Here is a 7,058-nt window from a genome sequence, read left to right on the forward strand (position 1 = left end):
CCTGGGTTCAGGCAATTCTCCTGCCTCAGCCTCCTAAGTAGCTGGGATTACAGGCACGCGCCACCATGCCCAACTGATTTTTTTGTATTTTTAGTAGAGACGGGGTTTCACCGTGTTGACCAGGATGGTCTCAATCCCTTGACCTCGTGATCCACCAGCCTCGGCCTCCCAAAGTGCTGGGATTACAGGCGTGAGCCACCGCGCCCGGCCTCATGTTTTTATATCTTTAAACTTTTTTATGTTATGGTCTTCACAGTTGATATAATATCTGTTGTTATGTCACTTTAGTTCATAATGAAGTCACATGTCATTTAATGACAAGGGTACGTTCTGAGAAATACGTTACTGGTGATTTTGTCATTGTAGGAACATCATAGAGTGTACTTACACAAATCTGGATGTTCTAACCTGCTATACACTTAGGTTATATAGCATAGCCTAGTGCTCCTAGGCTAAAAGCTATACAGTATGTTACTTTACTGAATACTGCGGGCAATTGTAACAGAATGGTAAGTATTTGTATTATAAACATATCTAAAAATAGAAAAGATACAGTAAAAATATGGTATGAAAGATAAAAAATGGTACACCTGTATCGGGCAATACCATGAATGCAGCATGCAGGCTGGAAGTTGCTGTAGGTGAGTCAGTGAGTGGTGAGTGACCATAAAGGCCTAGAATATTAGTGTACATTACTGCAGACTTTGTAAATAGTTTGTACTTAGGACACATTCAATTTATAACAAATAATTTATTTCTCCAATACTAAATCTTAGCTTACTGTAACTTTTTTTCCTTCCAACTTTTGTTTTAGGTTCCGGGTTATATCTGTAGGTTTGTTATGTGATTAAATTGTTTGCTGCGAGGTTTGATATACAAATTATTTCATCGTTCAAGTAGTGAGCCTAGTGTCTGATAGGTAGCTTTTTGGCTACTAATACATGAAATATAGTTTGAAGTTGAGTAGTGTGATGCCTCCGGCTTTGTTCTCTTTGCTTGGGGTCTGTTTGGCTATTCAGGCTCTTTTTTGGTCCCCATATGCATTTTAGAATATTTTTTCTAATTCTGTGAAAAATGTGATTGGTAGTTTCATATAAATAGCATTGAATCTGTAAATTGCTTTGGGCAGCATGGTCATTTTAATGAAATTGATTATATTGATTATTCCTAGCCAGTAGCATGGATGTTTTTCCATTTGTTTGTGTCATTTCTGATTTCTTTGAGCAGTGTTTTGTAATTCTCACTGTAGAGATCTTTAATCTCCCTGGTTAGCTGTATGCCTAGGCATTTTATTCTTTTCGTGGCTATTGTGAATAGGATTGCATTCTTGATTTGGCTCTCAGCTTGGACATTATTGTGTAAAAATGCTACTAATTTTTGAACATTGATTCTGTATTCAGAAACTCTTCTTAAGTTGTTTACTAGATCTAGTAGCTTTTGAGTAGAGAATGGGGTTTTCTAGGTATAGAATCATATATTCTGTGAAGAAAGATAGTTTAACTTCCTCTCTTCCTACTTGAACGCCTATTATTTCTTTCTCTTGACCAGTTGCTCTGGGTAGGTCTTTTAGTACTATGTTGAGAAGTGGTGAAAGTGGGCATCCTTATCTTATTCCAGTTCTCAAGGGAAATGGTTCTAGCCTTTGCCCATTCAGTATGATGTTGGTTGTGGGTTTTATGTCTAGTTTCTTGAGGGTTTTTACATTAAATAATGTTGAATTTTATCAAAAGCCTTTTCTGTACCTATTGAGATGATCATGTGGTTTTTGTTTTTAGTTCTGTTTATGTGATGAATCACATTTACTGATTTGCATATATTGAACCAACCTTGCATCCCAGGAATAAAACCTACTTGATCATCATGGATTAGCTTTTTGATGTGTTTCTGTATTTAGTTTTACAGTAGTTTGTTTAAGATTTTTGCATCTATGTTCATTTGGAATATAGACCTGAATCTTTCTTTTTTTGTTGTGTCTCTTCCAGGTTTGGTATCAGAATGATACTAGCCTCATAAAATGAGGTGGTGGGATGGAATTCCATTTCCTTAATTTTTCAGAACAGTTTTGGTAGAATTGGTACTAACTTTTCTTTATACATATGACAGACTCTAGCTTTTAATAAGTCTGGTCCAGTTCTTTTTCTGGTTGATAGGCTTTTATTACTGATTGAATTTTCATAATTTATCATTGCTCTATTCAGGAATTCAGTTACTTCCTGGTTCAATCTTGGGAGGTTGTATGTTTCCAGGAATTTATCCATTTCTTCTAGATTTTCGAGCTTGTGTACATATAGGTGTTCACAATAATCTCTGAGGGTGTCTTGCATTTCTTTGGGGTCAGCAGTAATGTCCTATTTGTCATTTATGATTGTGTTCACATGTATCTTCCCTCTCTTTTTCTCTATTAGTCCAGCTAGCAGTCTATCAGTCTTACTTATTCTTTCAAAAAACCAACTTTTAGTGTCATTTATCTTTGGTATGGTTTTTTGTGTCACACATGGAGTTGTCATCTCCTGTGATAACAATGCCTTCTTCTTCCAAATAACTCCTGAAGAACCTGCTTAGATTGTTTTGCAGTTAACTGGAAAGAAAAAAAAAAGTAGAAAGAGTAAACTCTAAAATAAAAATAAAATGTATACTATAATAAATGCATAAACATGTACATAGTTGGTCATTATTATTATCAGGCATTACATACTGTACCTAATTGTATGTGCTATACCTTATATAAGTGTTATACCTTATGCCTTATATAAGTGGCAGTGTAGTAGATTTGTTTACAACAGCATCATGACAAACTCATGAGTAATGCCTTATCCTGTGATGTTATAATAATGATCCATCACTGACCAAAATGTCGTTATGTGGTGCATGACTGTATTTTTTATGTTTTTTTTTTCATTTTTCTTGGTCATTCCTATTGATAATGTGACTATGTTATTAGATTTATTAGTTCATGAAAGAATTATATTTACTTTTGTTTACCTTTTGTTCCTTTGATTCATTCTGCAATTAATTTTCCATCTTAATTTTGAAATTTTCTTCTTCCTAATTAAGAGATGTTCTTTGTCACTTTTCTAGCTTCTTGATCTGAAATCTAAATTTGTTTATTTTCAAATATTCTTACCTTTTGATAGAGGTATTTAAAACTATAAGTTCATTCCAATTACAGATGTAGTTAAATACTGTACACATTTATTATTTGCTTCATTTATTATTATTCAGCCCAACATTGAAAAATTTCCAGTAATTTAGAAATGCCTTCCTAAATTTTTAACATTATAATAGAAATTATTTATTAATTTATTAATTTAATTTTATCTTCAAAAGAGTGTGTGAAATGTATGAACTTAATTTTAGTAAATGATTCTTAGGTGTAAATCAACCTCTCTCTCTTTGAGTTTCATTCAAAACTTCTGCAACTTAACTAATTTATTCTTGGCTGCTTGGCTTATGGAGTTTTTGATGGAGTTGAACTAAAATATCCCACCATGCTTGCAAGTTTGTAAAATTTACCTTAAAATTTGGAAGTTTTTGCTTTATTTAGATAAAAACCACATATTTATCTACTCACAAACTTATGATTCTTATATATTCTTTGTGAATTATTAATTTTTGTTATTGTTTCTTCCAATTCAGTTCTTAAGCTCTGTTTTGTCTGATATTAATAATTCTCTGCCAGCTTGCTTTTGGTTACTGTTTATATGGCATCTTTTGCCACATCTATATTTTCTATTTCTCAGCATAGTTGCATCTTGAATTTTGATTTTTAATCTCGTTAGTAAATCATACTCTTTTGTTGTGAGTTTAATCTATTACATATACTTTTTTTTTATTTTTGCCATCTTATTTTGTGGTTTTCTTCCACATCTTTTCCTTTGCTCTCTTTTTCTCCTGTTTGCTTTTGAATTAATATTTTTGTCTGCATTTTGAATACTTAAGGACAGGTGGAAGAGTCATCACATACTATTGATTGAAACAATTGTTTACAAAAGTAGCATACAGAGTAGAAATCCAGTTTTAGCTTCAGAATTACATTTCATTTTTCTTTTTCCAAGAAAATCTCTAAGGAAATTATAGGACAAAAAAAATATCTGTATGAAACTCTACTACTCAACAATCATCGCAAAGAACACAAGAGACTGAGTTTCTCTTATGGTTTCTTCAACTATTAGAACCACATTGAAAATAATTGTGCTCCATTTTCTCAAGCAAATTTCATTAAAAATGTCATGGGTATTGTTTAGTTGTTAAAATCATTTAATATACGCAGGTAGATATATGAATCATCACCAAATTAATTTTGAAAGAAAAAGAAGATCATTAATGAATTAAAATTTTTAATAGCCACTTTTATTTTCCTCTACAGGCTTAAAAGCTCTAATTGTATAATCACTTTTGTAGACATTCTAAAATTTTTAAAAAATATATAGTTCATTACATTTTTTAACAAATTCTAACAATACACAACATTTCTCCCCTTCTCTCATATATAGCACAGAACTTACTACGCTACAACTATGCATTAATCATTTCAACCTATCGTCTAGTTATTTACAATTAGAGTTATGACTTGATATTTTAAAAAATACATAAAATACTGAATTGTTGTTATGGTCAATAAATAATCATATTTAGTGACATTTTTATCCATTTCTGTGTTCTCCTCTCTACTTGATGACAATCTTTATTTTTTAAGCTGAGTATCTTTGGTAAATACTCTTAGTGTTTTGTGTGTTTGGAACTGTCTTCATTCTTTTTCATCTTTATGATTTTCCTGTGAATAAAATCCTAAGTCGCAGATACTGCTTTAACACCTTAAATATAGAACTCCATTGTCTTCTGGGTTTTCTATTACTGAAGAGAAATTTCCTAAAAGATTTTGTCATTTTTCTGTAATGGTTTTCCTCTACATTTTGCTATTATTTTTAATATCTTTAGCCTTCTAGTTCTGATTGTATTTATGTGTATCTTGCACACAACTCAAAATTCAAAATTTGTTAGAGCATTTTTGTTTTTCCTCACTTAGGGAAAATTCAGTTATATCTGTTCAGATTTTATTTATTCTATCCTTTCATCCTGGAGCCTCTGAAACCAATCGTCCATATTTCTTAGTTGCTTCTCTTTGCCTTTTAGAAATTTATTTTACTCTTTGTGATCCATTCTATGTGAATTCCCCAGCATACTTTTCCAATTCATGAATTCTTTTTCTGCAGAGTAGTTTCACAGAGAAAGAAAGAGAGACAGAGAGTGTGTGTGTATGCACGCGGGTGTGTGTGTGTGAGTGAGTTTTGATTTCGGTGACTATATTTTTTTCATTTCCAGATGGTGGTTTAGTCTATCTTATCTCCTTTGGGGCCTATTTACAAATGTTTACGTTTTATAGATTCTTGCACTTGTTATGCAGAAATTATTCTTTCATTTGAGGTTATGTCATTGTCTTCCCATAACCCTATAACAGCATAGTTTCCGGAAGTAAGTCAGCAGTAGTGTTTTTGGGTTTGTTTTTCCAGGTTTTGTTTTTGCTTTTTAATGAGCAGGACCCATCCACACAACCCAGCCCATGTTTTCAAATAATGATTTTTGTTTGGGTCTTAATTTCATGGGGAACTTTTTAAAGCCATCCTAACAGTGGCTGGTACAACCTGGATCTGAACCTGTGGAGTCAGTCTTGCTCACTGCTTTGCTTTCCTATTCTGTCTTTTTTATACAAGAGTTTATCTTGGTGAGCTTCATGATGACATTTCAAATGCCTAATATATTTTATTGGTTATTGCTGTGATTTTGGAACTGTGCATACGGGAAAAGTGAAAACTATACTCTACTTGGCTTATGTTTGGCACTTAGTTTATTATTAAATTAAAAATTGTAAATGTTCTCCTATCTCAAAACTGATGGAAAGTATATTATACTTCCAGATAAATATTAGTGAATATCTTTGGGCAACCGAGTAAGAATTCTTTGGTAACAATGAGATGATTTGTAATGGAAATAAAGAAACCTTAGTATCACTTCTACAACTGGAACAAGGCAATCTTGGAATAATATTCATGACCCCCAAATTGTCTGTCAAATGAGATTTACTGTGGATATACAAAATAAATAAATTTTTTGAACATTGTGAATTCCAAAATTCTTATTAAATATCTTTCAATAAAATTTTCCAAAATTGTGAAATTCCACAGAATAATTGACATATTTCCCAAGAAAAAAATCTTTCTTGATCACAAAAGCTTCATAATTCTGGTTAAATGAAAGGAAACAGGTTTATTTATAGCTGCAAGTTTCAGAACCTTTAATATGCTAATGTTAGGGAGTCTTATTGATTGAGCCATCCATGCAACATTTCAAACATACAACATGCAAAGGTTGACCTTGGAGCCTTTCCTCCTTTACTTTTGAAAGCACGTTTTTTGGGAATTAGTGTTCCGTAAAACAAACATTTAAAATTTAGTGTTAGATATTTTTTTAAGTTACAGTGTACTTTCTATAAGAGAATATATAGCTATACCTACTACTGGTTGTCTGCCTTCTTAATTTTGATGGAACTAACTGGGGCAAGGTCAGAACCCAAAGAACAATATCACAAAAACTGCCTAAGATTTCAGCCCATCATTTAACCTATTAGCAACCTCGCCTAACCACTTACAGGATCAATGATATGAGGAAATTTGAATGTGACTTACCACATAGTATAGGTTAGGATTCTTAGGCTTGGAAAGAGAGAAATCAGCCAGCTAAGGAGATCAGCTTCATGGGCAATGCTAATGGGCTCTGAAGTGTTAGCTTCTGCTTTTATGGATGACTACTCTAGCCAGTTAATTAGGTTAGATGAAGCCAAGAATTCTATTTCTTAGAAGGGAGCATATGTCATTTGCCTATTTTTATCCAACATGATGGTAAGTAGCCTGGACTACAAAGAGTTTTCAAATAGCACTAGTCAGCAATGTCAATAATTGGAAGATGTGAGAAATAATTTTTAAAATGAAAATGTACCAGGACCAAAAATATGTGTGTTAATGGATCCATTTTTAGTAACAGAATCAGAAACAAATAATAAA

The 7,058-nt window shown here is 32.4% G+C and overlaps 1 long non-coding RNA gene across 1 annotated transcript; it reads right to left on the bottom strand.

The window, feature by feature from the left end:
* Positions 1-2,411: 2,411 nt before the first annotated feature.
* On the bottom strand, positions 2,412-6,774 carry LOC119473247. Its single transcript, XR_005202445.1, has 2 exons — positions 6,684-6,774; positions 2,412-2,578 (listed from the first exon to the last, which is right to left on the bottom strand). It is a non-coding gene; the product is annotated as an uncharacterized LOC119473247 (long non-coding RNA).
* Positions 6,775-7,058: the final 284 nt, after the last annotated feature.

Source organism: Cebus imitator, unplaced genomic scaffold (assembly GCF_001604975.1).
Source record: "Cebus imitator isolate Cc_AM_T3 unplaced genomic scaffold, Cebus_imitator-1.0 Scaffold142, whole genome shotgun sequence".
Classification (NCBI taxonomy): Eukaryota; Metazoa; Chordata; class Mammalia; order Primates; family Cebidae; genus Cebus; species Cebus imitator.